Here is a 16430-nt window from a genome sequence, read left to right on the forward strand (position 1 = left end):
AGTTTACTGTACATTTTTTTGACGGTATCATTTACAGTTTAATGTACAATGTGGAACGGCATCATTACGTTTACTGTTACAATGTGACGGTATCATTTACAGTTTAATGTACAATGTGACGGTATCATTTACAGTTTACTGTACAATGTGACGGTATCATTTACAGTTTAATGTACAATGTGACGGCATCATTTACAGTTTACTGTACAATGTGACGGTATCATTTACAGTTTACTGTACAATGTGACGGTATCATTTACAGTTTAATGTACAATGTGACGGCATCATTTACAGTTTACTGTACAATGTGACGGCATCATTTACAGTTTAATGTACAATGTGACGGGCATCATTTACAGTTTAATGTACAATGTGACGGCATCATTTACAGTTTAATGTACAATGTGACGGTATCATTTACAGTTTAATGTACAATGTGACGGCATCATTTACAGTTTAATGTACAATGTGACGGCATCATTTACAGTTTAATGTACAATTTGACGGCATCATTTACAGTTTAATGTACAATGTGACGGCATCATTTACAGTTTAATGTACAATGTGACGGCATCATTTACAGTTTAATGTACAATGTGACCATCATTTACAGTTTACTGTACAATGTGACGGCATCATTTACAGTTTAATGTACAATATGACGGACATCATTTACAGTTTAATGTACAATGTGACGGCATCATTTACAGTTTAATGTACAATGTGACGGCATCATTTACAGTTTAATGTACAATGTGACGGCATCATTTACAGTTTAATGTACAATGTGACGGTATCATTTACAGTTTAATGTACAATGTGACGGCATCATTTACAGTTTAATGTACAATTTGACGGCATCATTTACAGTTTAATGTACAATTTGACGGCATCATTTACAGTTTAATGTACAATGTGACGGCATCATTTACAGTTTAATGTACAATGTGACGGCATCATTTACAGTTTAATGTACAATGTGACGGCATCATTTACAGTTTACTGTACAATGTGACGGTATCATTTACAGTTTACTGTACAATGTGACGGTATCATTTACAGTTTACTGTACAATGTGACGGTATCATTTACAGTTTACTGTACAATGTGACGGCATCATTTACAGTTTACTGTACAATGTGACGGTATCATTTACAGTTTACTGTACAATGTGACGGTATCATTTACAGTTTAATGTACAATGTGACGGTATCATTTACAGTTTACTGTACAATGTGACGGTATCATTTACAGTTTAATGTACAATGTGACGGTATCATTTACAGTTTACTGTACAATGTGACGGTATCATTTACAGTTTAATGTACAATGTGACGGTATCATTTACAGTTTAATGTACAATGTGACGGCATCATTTACAGTTTACTGTACAATGTGACGGTATCATTTACAGTTTACTGTACAATGTGACGGTATCATTTACAGTTTAATGTACAATGTGACGGTATCATTTACAGTTTAATGTACAATGTGACGGTATCATTTACAGTTTACTGTACAATGTGACGGTATCATTTACAGTTTAATGTACAATGTGACGGCATCATTTACAGTTTACTGTACAATGTGACGGCATCATTGCGTCATTGGGTAATACAATACGCTTTACAAACATTTCCTCTCTCTTGACTCAAGTGTGAATGAGTACCTGGCTGTGGACCGTTGTGGATATGGTAAAAGTGTTGGCATTAAAAAAGGACCGGTACTGTATGAAATGGAAATATGGTTGCATATGGCTTGCTGGGGGAATACATGAAACTTTGCGAAGCGCATTGAGCATGGTAAATCCGAGGAAATGCTCTAAATAAATATTCATATTTATTTATTTATTTATTTATATATTTATTCGAAAACGAAATCAGCTATCGTTTATTCCAACTTCCTTTATTATGTTTGTTATGCAGAAAAAAAATAGAACAAAAAAAAAATACAACCAAAATAAAAAATCAAATAAAAAATAAAAACCAACAAACACGTTTTTCAAAATTTGGCCAGAAAACTCGTTCTTCAAATATCGATGGATGAAAATGACCCTCGTCTTGTCAAAAACTCTCAAACCTGGGACTTCAGGAAATAAACACCTAGGTATGAAAGCTATTTTTCCAAGATCAAGCTCATTTTTAATCGATATATCAAGGACGATTTTTCTGGGCAGAATTTTTTAAACGTATTATTTTTATTTAAAAGGGTTATGTCTGAATTATATGACTTGTCACGCAAAATATCAGTTTCGTGATCTTTAAATAATAAATGGATGTGTGTGTTTCACCGTTAGCATTCGTGACAAGACTCGACCATTGCCGGCATTGAATACAAATCTCCTTACGTTATTTTAATGTATCCCATTTTTATAATCTCACCCAAATAAAACAATGGATTCTTCTTCTTCTTCTTCTTCTTCTTCTTCTTCTTCTTCTTCTTCTTCTTCTTCTTCTTCTTCTTCTTCTTCTTCTTCTTCTTCTTCTCTTCTTCTTCTTCTTCTTCTTCTTCTTCTTCTTCTTCTTCTTCTTCTTCTTCTTCTTCATCTTCTTCTTATTTTTAAGAATGTTAAAAATCAAAGAGAAAGAGAAAGAAATAGATTAAAAGAAAAGAACGTACAAAATCGGTAATGATAGCATACTAACAAAAAAACAAAACAAAAAACAACACACACACACACACACACACACACACAAAACCCTCCCCCCCCCACCCCTACACACACATCATGCTCGCACCACATAATTCATATTGAATACATAATGGATGCTTGTGTGTGTGTATAAATATATATATATATATATATATATATATATATATATATATATATATATATATTATATACATATATATATATATATATATATATATATATATATATACATATATATATATATACATATATATATATATATATTATATATATATATATATATATATATATATATATATATATATATATATATATATATTAATACACGTCTCTTGACGTCCGTTTTCAGTATGGGCTCATTGTTGTAATGGAAATGACGCAAAATATTGTCGTCCATTAAAACGATGTTAAACTATCTAGGCCCATAATTGCTTTCAGATATCAGACCTGCATATAGATAGTATGCAGTTGACGTCACTCAGGTCTTTGTTCTTGTTTTTTTTTTTTTTTTGCTATCCACTTTTATGAGTAATTCTCACTAAACTGTATTAACCAGACTATAAACGTTCAAGGTTACCACATAGTTTTTTTTTTGTGTGTTAGTCCGTTATACTTCCGGATGGCAATGTTGTGAGCTTCTTAGCCAAGCGCATACTGTCTGTATGTATTTGAAGAGGAGTGAGTAGTTCGAGTGAGTAACTTCGTAACTGTGGAAACATTTGAAATCAGTCTTAATACTCTTCAACAGTCATAACGTCACTTCCTTCCTAATGACGCATGGTCACTTAGTAACACTGGCTCTAAACTATCGGAACAATGGCGGACGCCCGTATGAAATATTTTCCCGGCGAGCATAAAAGCGTATCCAGAGGAAAAAACCCCATAAATTTGATCATGTTTTGCCTTTTACACATTCTGATTACAAGGCATATTAAAAGTTCTAGCCAGCATAAAGAATAAAAAGTACAGATTTTCTTTGTTTAGAACCAAGATGGCTGCCGTTGCCGGGCGGCGTGACATCAGACTATTGATTCCAATTTCAATGCATTAAAAACAATATGTTCCCTGTTGTATTAAATTCTAAAGATCTCTGTGTGCATTGTGAAGTAAATTAATTTTTTATGAGATCATATTATTAAAAGATCCAAAAATGTCTATTAATATTTATTATATTTGTTCGAGCAATGTAAACCACTACAGATTTTCCATTTTGTGGACAATAAAGATTTATTACTACAACTACTATAGATAGAATGAAGATGACGTCACTCAAGCCTTTGTTATTATATTTTGCCATCCGCGTTTGTGAGTGATTCTCACTAAACTGTATTAACCAGACTATAAACGTTCACGGTTACACATAGTTTTGTGTGTTGGTCCGTTATACTTCCGGATGGCAATGTTATGAGCTTCTTCGCCAAGCGCACACTATCTATATACACGTCGTTGTCCCTCTAATTCGGATCTCAACTATCCGGAGTCTCCATTACCCGGACAAGTTTCCTGGGGACGGATTTTCCCCCCCTTTTTTTTAGTACACTTTAGGGAAAACTTCCTTTACCCCAATGTCTCCATTATCCGGAAAGGTTTCCTGGAGGCGATTTTTTCCCTTTATTAGTACACTTTAGGGAAAAATTCCATTATCCGGAGTCTCCATTATCCGGAAAGGTTTCCTGGAGGCGATTTTTTCCCTTTATTAGTACACTTTAGGGAAAAATTCCATTATCCGGAGTCTCCATTATCCGGAAAGGTTTCCTGGAGGCGATTTTTTCCCTTTATTAGTACACTTTAGGGGAAAATTCCATTATCCGAAGTCTCCATTATCCGGATAGGTTGCCTAAGACGATTTTTTTTTTACTAGTACACTTTAGAAACTAATTCCATTTCGTCATTTCTTGTCCTTCATGTTGAGTTTTACCGTTGACTAGAAAGAAACCCCTTATTAAGCGCCTTGGGCACGTTAAGTAGATAATGCGCTATATTAAGGCTCAAGTTTTTTTCTTGTTATCCGATAGGCGCCAAAGATGAGAAGAAATTTTTTAAACGCAAAAAACCCCCCAAAAAACCCAAAAAACAAAACAAAACAAAAAACAAAAAAAATAGATGAAAAGAAATAAGGACAAAACAAGATTACAACATCCCTATCATCCACGGCTAGCAACACCCTGAGGACCACAGTCAACACCCCAGATGACGTTGACGAATATTTGCCCAGGACATGCAATATGACAGGCCCCTCAGATGTACACCACCGAGATATTTGCCTCCCGTCCCACGACACGACCATCCTTCGGGACTCCAGTTTTTGTAATCCACGCATTAATCTCCCTCCCCCCCCTCCCTCTCCCCCCCCCCTCCCCCACCCCCCCCCCCTTCTTCTTCTTCTTCTTCTTCTTCTTCTTCTTCTTCTTCTTCTTCTTCTTCTTCTTCTTCTTCTTCTTCTTCTTCTTCTTCTTCTCCTCCTCCTCCTCCTTCTCTACCTCCTCTTTTATATTCTGTTTAAAAACTAGTGGAGAGCCCGCAATATTTGCGGAGAAAAAACAAAACAGCTATTACGAACAGGCATTTTTAAATATCTTCTATTTTAATTATTATACCATTGTGGAAATTAACACAGCATCCAGACAAATCTTTTTGAGCAAAAACGATCAAAATCGGCCTTGTAATAAAATAAATATGTAGGTGCGCGCGAATAAATCTGGCAAAAGGTTGGCCAGATGGCGATTCCAACGTCAAAATACGGACTCATCATTATGGCCTAGCAGCTTTCTAAATAATCTTTTCAGTCCAGTGGTGATAGAATTACTCTAAATTTCAACAAAAAAAGATTTGCAAGTTACTTGTATGCCGATCGATAAAAAACAGTTTTCTATTGTTTAGAATTGCCAGTAAATTCTGTGCTCATTGGCAACAATTTAACATGGGCTGTATGGGAAAAAAACAACTTGAACATCCAATCCTGCTTTAGATTTAAAAAAAGAAGTTGAATAGAACCATGCAGTGATCGCCATTGTAATAGTTGGTATGTTGTGTGGCTTTCTGGGTCTAGTAGTGATATATATATATATATATATATATATATATATATATATATATATATATATATATATATATATATATATACAATATTTCAAGTATATCTTTGATCAACTTCTACAATATTGTTTCGAGCATTCACTCTCTTCAGGAAGAGCCCCTTTTATAAAAAAGTTGGGCACTATTATTTCATGGTTTTTGTTTACACACACACACACACACAAACACACACACACACATATGTATGTATGTTTATATATGTATATTATATATATATATATATATATATATATATATATATATATATATATATATATATATATACACATACATAAAGTGTGACTCGTTGTGATCCTTGGATTTAAAAAATTCTCCAGTCAACAAAATAGACGTTCTGTCATCAATGAACATCAAATCAGTAAACAATCCGCCCCCCCCTCACTCTCCCCCCACCCCAATCTGTCATGATAATATAACAACAACACACTCTCTCCCATTCTAACACGACTATGTCTGGCATTCATCTCACCACTCACTCGTCCTGTCCACCCAATGTATCTATCTACCCCAAGGACATATCATTACCATTATGACATGGCCATATTGTGTGTGTGGCCCCTTACTCAGACAGACAATCTTACCAGTGTAATGAGATTTCCTACGTAGAAAGGATCTCGTGAAATCACCAGACCTTTCCCCTGCTCAAAATTTCATTTACTATTTCTCATGAGATATAAGAGAATTTCCCATAAAAAACACCCAACTTTTCAAGTACAATAATAAAATAGACTTGAAATATGATTTAAAATCCGTACATACCTTAAAAACACGAGGAATGATGTACTAAAGATATTGTTGTCGTTTTACAGTTTTCCCGTTGTCAACAAATCACGATGAATAAAATACATAAGATAATGTTGTCGTTTTCGAGTTTCCCTTTTGTCAACAAATCACGATGAATAAAATACCTAAGATAATGTTGTTGTTTTCGAGTTTTTCATTTGTCAACAAAATAAGATGAATGAAACACTAAAGATAATGTTGTCGTTTTCGAGTTTCCCTTTTGTCAACAACTCACGATGAATAAAACACTAAAGATGATGTTGACGTTTCGAGTTTCACCCTTTGTCAACAAAAAGCTATGAATGAAATACTAATGACTTTAGAGTCTCATTCATCGTGTTTTGCTGACAGCGAAGGGAATCCACAAAACATCTTCGTTAATCAAAATTGAAGTTTTCATTCTATTTGACGTCTTCAGCAGGTGTCATCGCGTACAGGTAGACATGCAATGTCACGCTACCTTTGTCTGTCTCTTGCTTCCTTCGCCGCTGAACTCCTCCTTCACTAACATTCCTGTCCAAATTTTTCACATCATCTGGACAAGACTCTTTTGGTCGGCCTCTGGCCCATTTTTCGGCTCCTCGTCCTTCAAGAATGTTTTGTTTTTTTTTTGCATATAGTTTATGTGGCCAAAATAGTATAATTTTCTTTTCTTTATCGTCAGTAAGGGCTGACCCACACCGGAGACTGACTGACTCCGACGACCCGGCACTGCCGTCCTCTGCCGTCTTCCGGATAAAGACGTCGGACACAAACAAAATATTAAGAATATAGAGAAGAGCCGCTAGACCTACCCCTTCGGATCGTAAGGTCCTGGGATCAAGACCCGCTCTGAGCGGCGTATAGTTGAACTCTTGCATAAAGGCTATTTATTCACATCCTCTCACCGTGATCAGGTGTAAAATGAGTACTTCGCCGTTAACAGCGTTGTCAGTGTCGGAAAAAGGATTGAAATATCGCCTAACAGGCATTGTGTCTCGTCCTACATGTTAAGTGTTGCTGTTGGGTAGTGACCCTTTATAAAGTGCTTTGAGCGTGTTTAGTGAATATTGCGCTATATATATATATATATATATATATATATATATATATATATCTATATATATGTATATGTATATCAAAAAGCTGAAATTATGAATCCTGTTAGGCAAATACTACAATGTTACCTGCCAAGTACACACATTCCACCTGGATATAGTGAGTTAATCTGACTAAACAACAAAGGTTAGACTCGAACTTTGTGATATCATACAGAAAAGATAGGTAAATAAATGAATAAATAAATAATAGATAAAGGAATAAACAAATGAGCAATAAATGAATAAATAAATAAGAGCTAAATGAATAAATAAATTAGAGATAAATGCATAAATAAATAACAGTTAAATGAATAAATAATTAAATAAGAGATGAATAAATAAATAAATAAGAGATAAATGAATAAATAAATAAGAGATACATGAATAAATAAATAAGAGATAAATGAATAAATAAATAAGAGATAAATGAATAGATAATTAAATAAATAAATAAAAATAGACAAATTAATAAATGAATTGGTTGACTTGACGATATTATCTGAAGAGAATCAGATGCTGAATCCACTGGAAAAATCTCTGGATTCGACAAAAGGAAAGCGTGGAGCATTATTGCCAATATTATTATCATCTCACCCCACGGAAACCGGGCTTAGTGGGCTAAAGGTCCATCCAATGATATCTGGGATATTCTGAGATTGACTTCTGCTGAAAAAAAATGATATTATTATTTCCAGACAGGGATTAACTCGAGATTTAAATACCCGATGAGCATAAATATTATTGAAAGTAGTGAGAAGTCATTGACACAGAGAGAGAACGAGAGCAAGAGAAAGAGAGAGAGAGAGGGGGGAGGGGAGGGAGAGGGAGAGAGAGAGAGGGGGGAGGGAGAGGGAGAGAGAGAGAGAAATAGAGAGAGAGGGGGGGGGGAGAAAGAGGGAGAAAGAGAGAGGGAAAGAAAAGTTAAAAAGAGAGAAATACAGAAAGAAAGAAAGAGGGATATATATATATATATATATATATATATATATATATATATATAGAGAGAGAGAGAGAGAGAGAGAGAGGGAGGGGGGGGGGGAAGAAATATATGGATAGGTAGAGATAGAGATAGAAAGAGAGAGAGAGAGAGAGCGAGAGCGAGAGCGAGAGAGAGAGAGAGAGAGAGAGAGAGAGAGAGAGAGAGAGAGAGAGAGAGAGATAGCGTTATTAAACAAGTAATGAGTTAGTTATTGAGTCTCTGGGATCTTTGACAGAGGATTGAATTCGTGGCTGCATGAGGTGAATCACAAACAATGGGTTTGTACGGGGACAAGGACGATATGGACAAGACGATGGCAACATTATGATATTTTAAACTTTTATACAGGGCAGTTTCCAAAAATATGCTCAAGGAGCTTTACAAAAGGCAGAAACCAACAGTATTAGAGCTAAGAAGAAGGACACACACACACACACACACACACACACACACACATATATATATATATATATATATATATATATATATATATATATATATATATATATATTATTTTAATATTTACCACTATGTTGGAGTCAGTCTACATCGATGTTTCAGGCCTAATCAGCCATCGTCAGGACTGTGTGTTACATGACTTTGGTTTTTTGTCTGTTGTTGTTTGTTGAAGTGGTTCCGTTTTGTAGTTGATTAATAAGAACTTCCAGCGATGTGGACACGTATTGTACATCTCATTTTTCGTGTTGAGTGTGGCTTCATGAGGGTGTTTGATTATAGTATATTTCTCTTCCAGGCATAAACTACATTGTTTGATGTTGGTGTGTATCCTGTTGCTTTAGATAAAATTTTCCATGAAATGTTGTGGTCTAGTTTGTTGTCTTTTAATTTCCAAATATGTCCGCTGAGTTTTGTGGATGTTTTTTTTTCTTTGTGTTTCTAAATGTTGAGGAAATTAATTTCAAAACAAGATACAACCTCCACACCTCAACATTTAGGTGCTCACTTTACACCTGAATACGGTGAGAGAATGTGAGTAAAGAGCATTTTCCAAGGACTCAACTTTGCGTCGAGCGCAAGGCTCGAACTCAGGACCTTCCGATCCGAAGGCGTGTCATACCACAAGACCACCTAGCCGCACAATGATGTGACCTAAATATGTTGCAAGCGTCGTAAAAAAAAAACTTTAAAAAAAAGCAAAATTGTCATAGCCTTGAACTCTTGTTTATCCCCCCCCCCCCCCGCCATAACAACCATTTGACTCTTGTGACAGGTTAGTCGGTTGCCACTGTACACAAACAACATCGTCATTCTCACCACTCAATATTTATTCATGAGACCTGATCCTCCGCCTACTTACCCATGCATTGATGGGTAATGATATTCATAGACTCACCAGACATGCATTGGTTAAAAACTTTGTTAACAGGAACTCACCCGCCCATGCAATAATCTCCTCTACATGGAAAAAAAAAACATATTTAAAAATTTGGCCAGAAAACTCGTCCTTCCAATATCGATCGATTTAAATGACCCTCATCTTGGCAAAAAACTCTCAAACCTGGGACTTCGCGAAGTCCCAGGTTTGAGAGTTTTTTGCCAAGATGAGGGTCATTTAAATCGATCGATATTGGAAGGACGAGTTTTCTGGCCAAATTTTTAAATATGTTTTTTTTCTCTCCATAGTACGGCAGTTATCCCCCTTTCTCGTATTCGCTACGACAATTGACTGACTGACTGCACATTATTTAGTCTCGTCGCCAACTGTAACTCAAGTTCTCGTTACTAGATCGATCGCGTTAACTCAACGTTAACTCGCGTTAACTCGCGTTAACTCGCTCATAATAGGGAAAAAAAAAGACGTGACGTTACACCTCTCTCTACTGTTCCGGTTCCAAAATCATTGGAAGTGTGTATGTGACCGGTACTTGAGAGAGGACCAATAATGAATAGGTTTGTCTTACTTTTTCCTCAAGTCCCTTTAATTGTAGATCTAGAATGTTTTTACTATCCAATTTTCTTCCTTTTTACTGGCGCTGATATGACCTAAATGTGTTGCAAGCACCGCAAAACCTAAACAAACAAACACACAAAACATACACACTTCCAAAAATCAGGAACCATTTTAAAAAAAGCAAATAGAGAGTTTGACGTCATGACTTTTCAACCCTATTTTAAGAAACCCGCAGGGAGCAGGACTTGTAAATCTCTAATTATCTTTTTAATACGTCACGCGCTTGTAACATGCCTTGCTCTGCTTTCTATTCAAATGCCATGTTTAACCAATAGGCTTCAACAGTAGTGACGTCACTTCCCTCGTAATGACGCATAGTAACTTAGTAACTGGTTCTAAACTATCAGTACAATGGCCATCATGAAATACTTCACCGACAAGCATAAAAATGTATCCAGAGGAGAAAAACAATATACATCTGATCATGTTTTGACTTTTATACATTCTGATCACATAACATGTGAAACAGTTTTATCCACGAAGAATAGAAAGTACCAATTTTCTATGTTTTGAATCAAGCTGCTGGTTTCTGGACGGACGTAACATCAGACTATAGGGAATGAGATAAGCGGAAGAGTAGCGTCCCTTGATTGGACGTCACCGGCGGAAAAGTTATTAGATAGAGAACGTCATGTTGGTTGTGCGCATACGTCTCTTGTCCTCGCTATCCGGTGAAAGCGGCATGAGACACTTCACCGAAAGCGAGGACGAGAGAGACGCATGCGCAAAACCATTTTGACGTTCTCTCTGTAAGGTGACGCTACTCTTCCGCTAATCTCATTCCCTATTGAATCCAATTGTGGTAACGAATATGAGAAAGGGGGAATACTCTGGAAAAACTTACATACACGCTTCCATGGTTTAGGAACCAATTTTTACTCATTTTTTTTTTAGAAAATAGAGAGTCTGATGTCACGACTTTTCGACCCTATTTTACGGAACCCGCAGGGAACAGGACTTGTAAACCTTTAATTATCTTTTTTAATACGTCACGTGCTAGTCACGTGTCTTGGTCTGCATTCTATTTAAATGCCATGTTTAACTAATTGACTGTCACGCTCTGGGAAAACATGTAGCTAGCCTATTTAAAAATTTGGCCAGAAAACTCGTCTTTCAAATATCGATCGATTTAAATGACCCTCATCTTGCCAAAAACGATCAAACCTGGGACTTTTATATGAAGACTTCGCGAGGTCCTAGGTTTGAGAGTTTTTGCCATGAGCAGGGTCATTTAAATTGATCGATGTTTGAAGGACGACTTTTCTGGCCAAATTTTTAAATATTTTTTTTTCCAGAGCAAGTCTTAACTCTTAGTTTTAATTTGATGGTATTTTATTTTGGCTGTCTTCAATTCGTATTAACTCTCTCCTCACCAGCCATTTTCAGGATCTTACCCAAAACTTCACACCCAACTAACACAAAAATATATTTTTTATCACCCAAACACAATAGCAGTAAAGTTCTTGCGATACATCATTTCTTTATCAAAACATGCTCTACAACACACCGTGTTCATTCTCTGTAAATTTTAAGATGTACAAAAGAAATTTGAATAAGAAATTTTTTGGTTGTATCGTGACGAACGTGACAATTTTCCTATAGTTGGTAAGGAGAGGGTTAAAGATTGTATTCTTATTTCCTTCTTTTTCTCAATGAGAAGTTGTGATGGTTCAGTTGGCAGAGCTCTCGCCTCACAAGCAAGTGAGTCGATATTGATCCAGACTGAAATCCAGGCTATTTCTGATCCTCAGTCCACTTAAAAGAAAATTGGATAGCAGGGACTTTTAGACATCATCATCATCATCATCATCATCATCATCATCATCATTGCCTTTTTCACCCTGGGTCAGGGTATAGGCCACAGACAAACAGTTTCCATCCTTCTCTATCATCATCATCATCATCATTGCCTTTTTCACCCTGGGTCAGGGTATAGGCCACAGACAAACAGTTTCCATCCTTCTCTATCATCATCATCATCATCATTGCCTTTTTCACCCTGGGTCAGGGTATAGGCCACAGACAAACAGTTTCCATCCTTCTCTATCATCATCATCATCATTGCCTTTTTCACCCTGGGTCAGGGTATAGGCCACAGACAAACAGTTTCCATCCTTCTCTATCGTCATCATCATCATTGCCTTTTTCACCCTGGGTCAGGGTATAGGCCACAGACAAACAGTTTCCATCCTTCTCTATCATCATCATCATCATTGCCTTTTTCACCCTGGGTCAGGGTATAGGCCACAGACAAACAGTTTCCATCCTTCTCTATCATCATCATCATCATTGCCTTTTTCACCCTGGGTCAGGGTATAGGCCACAGACAAACAGTTTCCATCCTTCTCTATCATCATCATCATCATTGCCTTTTTCACCCTGGGTCAGGGTATAGGCCACAGACAAACAGTTTCCATCCTTCTCTATCATCATCATCATCATTGCCTTTTTCACCCTGGGTCAGGGTATAGGCCACAGACAAACAGTTTCCATCCTTCTCTATCATCATCATCATCATTGCCTTTTTCACCCTGGGTCAGGGTATAGGCCACAGACAAACCGTTTCCATCCTTCTCTAACATCATCATCATCATTGCCTTTTTCACCCTGGGTCAGGGTATAGGCCACAGACAAACAGTTTCCATCCTTCTCTATCCTGAGCTATCTTTTTAATCTCATTCCAGGTCTTACCACTTCTCTCTATATCAGCTTCTTTAATTCTTCTCCATGTTCCTCGTGGCATTCCCCTTGATCTTCTGCCCTGAGGGTTCCAGTCCAATACTTTCTTTGTTATAGTTGAGTCATTCTTTCTAAGCGTGTGTCCAATCCATCTCCATGATCTTCTTCCTATTTCCTCTTCCACTGGTTTCTGCTGTGTTCTTTTCCATACTTCTTCATTTTTTATTCTATCCATCCATTTTATTCTGAGTAGCTTACGCATGCACGCATATAATACATCAAAAACAATTATGGTGAAAAAAAAGAAGATTAACGGGCGTCCCGATGGCTCAGTTGGCAGAGCTCTCCCCTCACAATAAAGGGAGTCGGATTCGAACCAGACTAAAATTCAGGTTATTTCTGATCCCCATTTCACTCCACTTCAAAGACAACTGGATAGCAGGGACTTTTGGATATAATACACCAAAAACAATCGTGGCGTTTGAAAAAAAAAAGATTCTGGGGCGTCCCGATAGCTCAATTGGTAGAGCACTCTTTCATACATCTATATAGATGGAATGAAGTTGATGTAAGTCATGTCTTTTTTATTGTTTTTTTTTGTTTTTTTTTTTTGCCACCCATGTTTATGAGTAATTCTCACTAAACTGTACTAACCAGACTATGAAAGTTCATGGTTACACAGTTTTATATGTTGGTCCGTTATACTTCCTGATGGCAATGTTATGAGTTTCTTAGCCAAGTTCATACTCTCTATATCCAGTTGGCGGATGTGCGTATTTTATCTAAGCGCATAGCATCAATCTGTGAGAAATTGTTCAGATCTTTAAAAAATGGCTGGAAAAGGCCTTTAGTGCTGACACGTTCGAGTGATTTCTCCTTTATTATGCCTGGATCGACGTGTACGTATTATCAGGTCTGATAACTGAACGCAAATAGAAGGCTTACTTTAACATTGCTGAAAAAGCGCAGACTATCTACATTTTTGCATTGCTTTGAGAGTGTTCCCCTTACATCAATGAGCCCATAACAATATTTGGGTTACCAGACCTGTAAATAAGTGCACTCCACTATAACAAAGAAAGTATTGGACTGGAACCCTCAGGGCAGAAGATCAAGGGGAAGGCCACGAGGAACATGGAGAAGAATTAAAGAAGCTGATATACAGAGAAGTGGTAAGACCTGGAATGAGATTTTAAAAAAAGTTAGTTCAGGATAGAGAAGGATGGAAACTGTTTGTCTGTGGCCTATACCCTGACCCAGGGTGAAAAAGACAATGATGATGATGATGATAGAGAAGGATGGAAACTGTTTGTCTGTGGCCTATACCCTGACCCAGGGTGAAAAAGGCAATGATGATGATGACGATAGAGAAGGATGGAAACTGTTTGTCTGTGGCCTATACCCTGACCCAGGGTGAAAAAGGCAATGATGATGATGACGATAGAGAAGGATGGAAACTGTTTGTCTGTGGCCTATACCCTGACCCAGGGTGAAAAAGGCAATGATGATGATGATGATTACAATGTGAGGGAATAAATCTCTACTAATGAGAATCAAGTTTTGGTTAAAAAAATCTAATCATTATTTTTCCATTTTCGTTCGTATGTCCAGATACGACCTTCTTCCTGCATTCATCCTTCAATCATATTCAGCCAAACTCCGGAAAACACGTATTAAAAATTTTGGTCAGAAAACTCGTCCTTCAAGAATCGATCCATTTAAATGACCCACCCTCATCTAGGCTTAAATACATTCTCAAATATGGAACGTTTGAAGTCTCAGGTTTGTTTTAGAGTTGTTGACAAAGGTGAGAGCCGTTTTAATCGATCAACATTTGAAGGCCAAGTATAGATAGTATGCGCTTGGCTAAGAAGCTCACAACAAATTGCCATCCGGATGTATAACGGACCAACACACAAAACTGTGTGTAATCATGAACGTTTATAGTCTGGTTAATACAGTTTAGTGAGAATTACTCATAAAAGCGGATGGAAAAAAACAATAACAAAGACTGAGTGACATCATCTTCAATCTATCAATACTGGCCAAAGTTTTATAAGCCTGTTTTTAAAAAATTCAAAGTTTAGCAAATTTATACTAGATATTCTGTGACGTCACGACATGTTGATGGATGAGGCAATGACAAAAAGCCGTTGACGAAAAGCTCCCCCCCCCCACCTCCCCTCCCCTCCTCCACACACACACACACACACACACACACACACACACACACACACGATGACATTGATATTGAGCTATTTGGAGAAACTTTAAGCGGATTTAGCTATTGTAATCAATCTCCATCATTCATGGGTCGAAGGAGATAAATTAATTCTCATATTTTTTTTTAAGTGGGACATAAATAGGTACATAAATACATTTCAAAATGCAGAATAAGCAAAACAAAAAAAAAACCCCGAAACAAACAAACAAACAAAAAATAATAAAATAATAAAAACCCTCCAAAACACAAAAAAAAACAACAACAAAACAAAACAAAAAAACAAAAAACAAAAACAGCCCCCCCCCCAAAAAAAAAACAACAAAAAACAAAACAAAACAAACAAGAACGATTAAAATAAAATACCCCCCTCCCCCCAAAAAAAACAAACAAACAAAAAAAAAACAAAACAAAACAACAAACGAAAAAAAAAAGAAAAAAAAAGCTAAGACAAATTAAACAAAAATCAACAAAATATACGAAACGAAAAGAAGAATATAACAATAAAAACACACCATAATTAGAACAAAAACGAAACAAAAATGAAAAAAAAAACAAAAACAAAAACCCCCCCCAAAAACCCCAACAACAACAAAAGTAGAAAAACGAAACAAAACTTAACAAATAAAAAACAAACAAAAAACAAACAAAAAAGAAACAAAGCAAGTGATAAGTAAAGCCCATGCACCTTTTGACCGGTTAAACATTTGTGAGTGTATTCCTCTTAGTGGGGTTCTGTGTTTGTGCCTGGATGAGACTTTAAGGTGATCTCAAACTAAGTACTTTGATAGTATGCTCTTAGAATCTACATCTGTTTCCTATTCGATCCACTCCGCTTTGTCTTACTTTTACTCGTGTGCTTTCAAATGTAAATCTTGAATTTTGTTGGACTTTCCAGGACCTCCTTTTTACTGGCCTAAATATGCTGTGAGCGTCATAAAACCCTTAAAACAAACCTCTCTCTCTCT

Source organism: Berghia stephanieae, chromosome 8 (genome assembly GCF_034508935.2).
Source record: "Berghia stephanieae isolate SIO BIC M18660-M18661 chromosome 8, UCSD_Bste_1.3, whole genome shotgun sequence".
NCBI classification, from domain to species: Eukaryota; Metazoa; Mollusca; class Gastropoda; order Nudibranchia; family Aeolidiidae; genus Berghia; species Berghia stephanieae.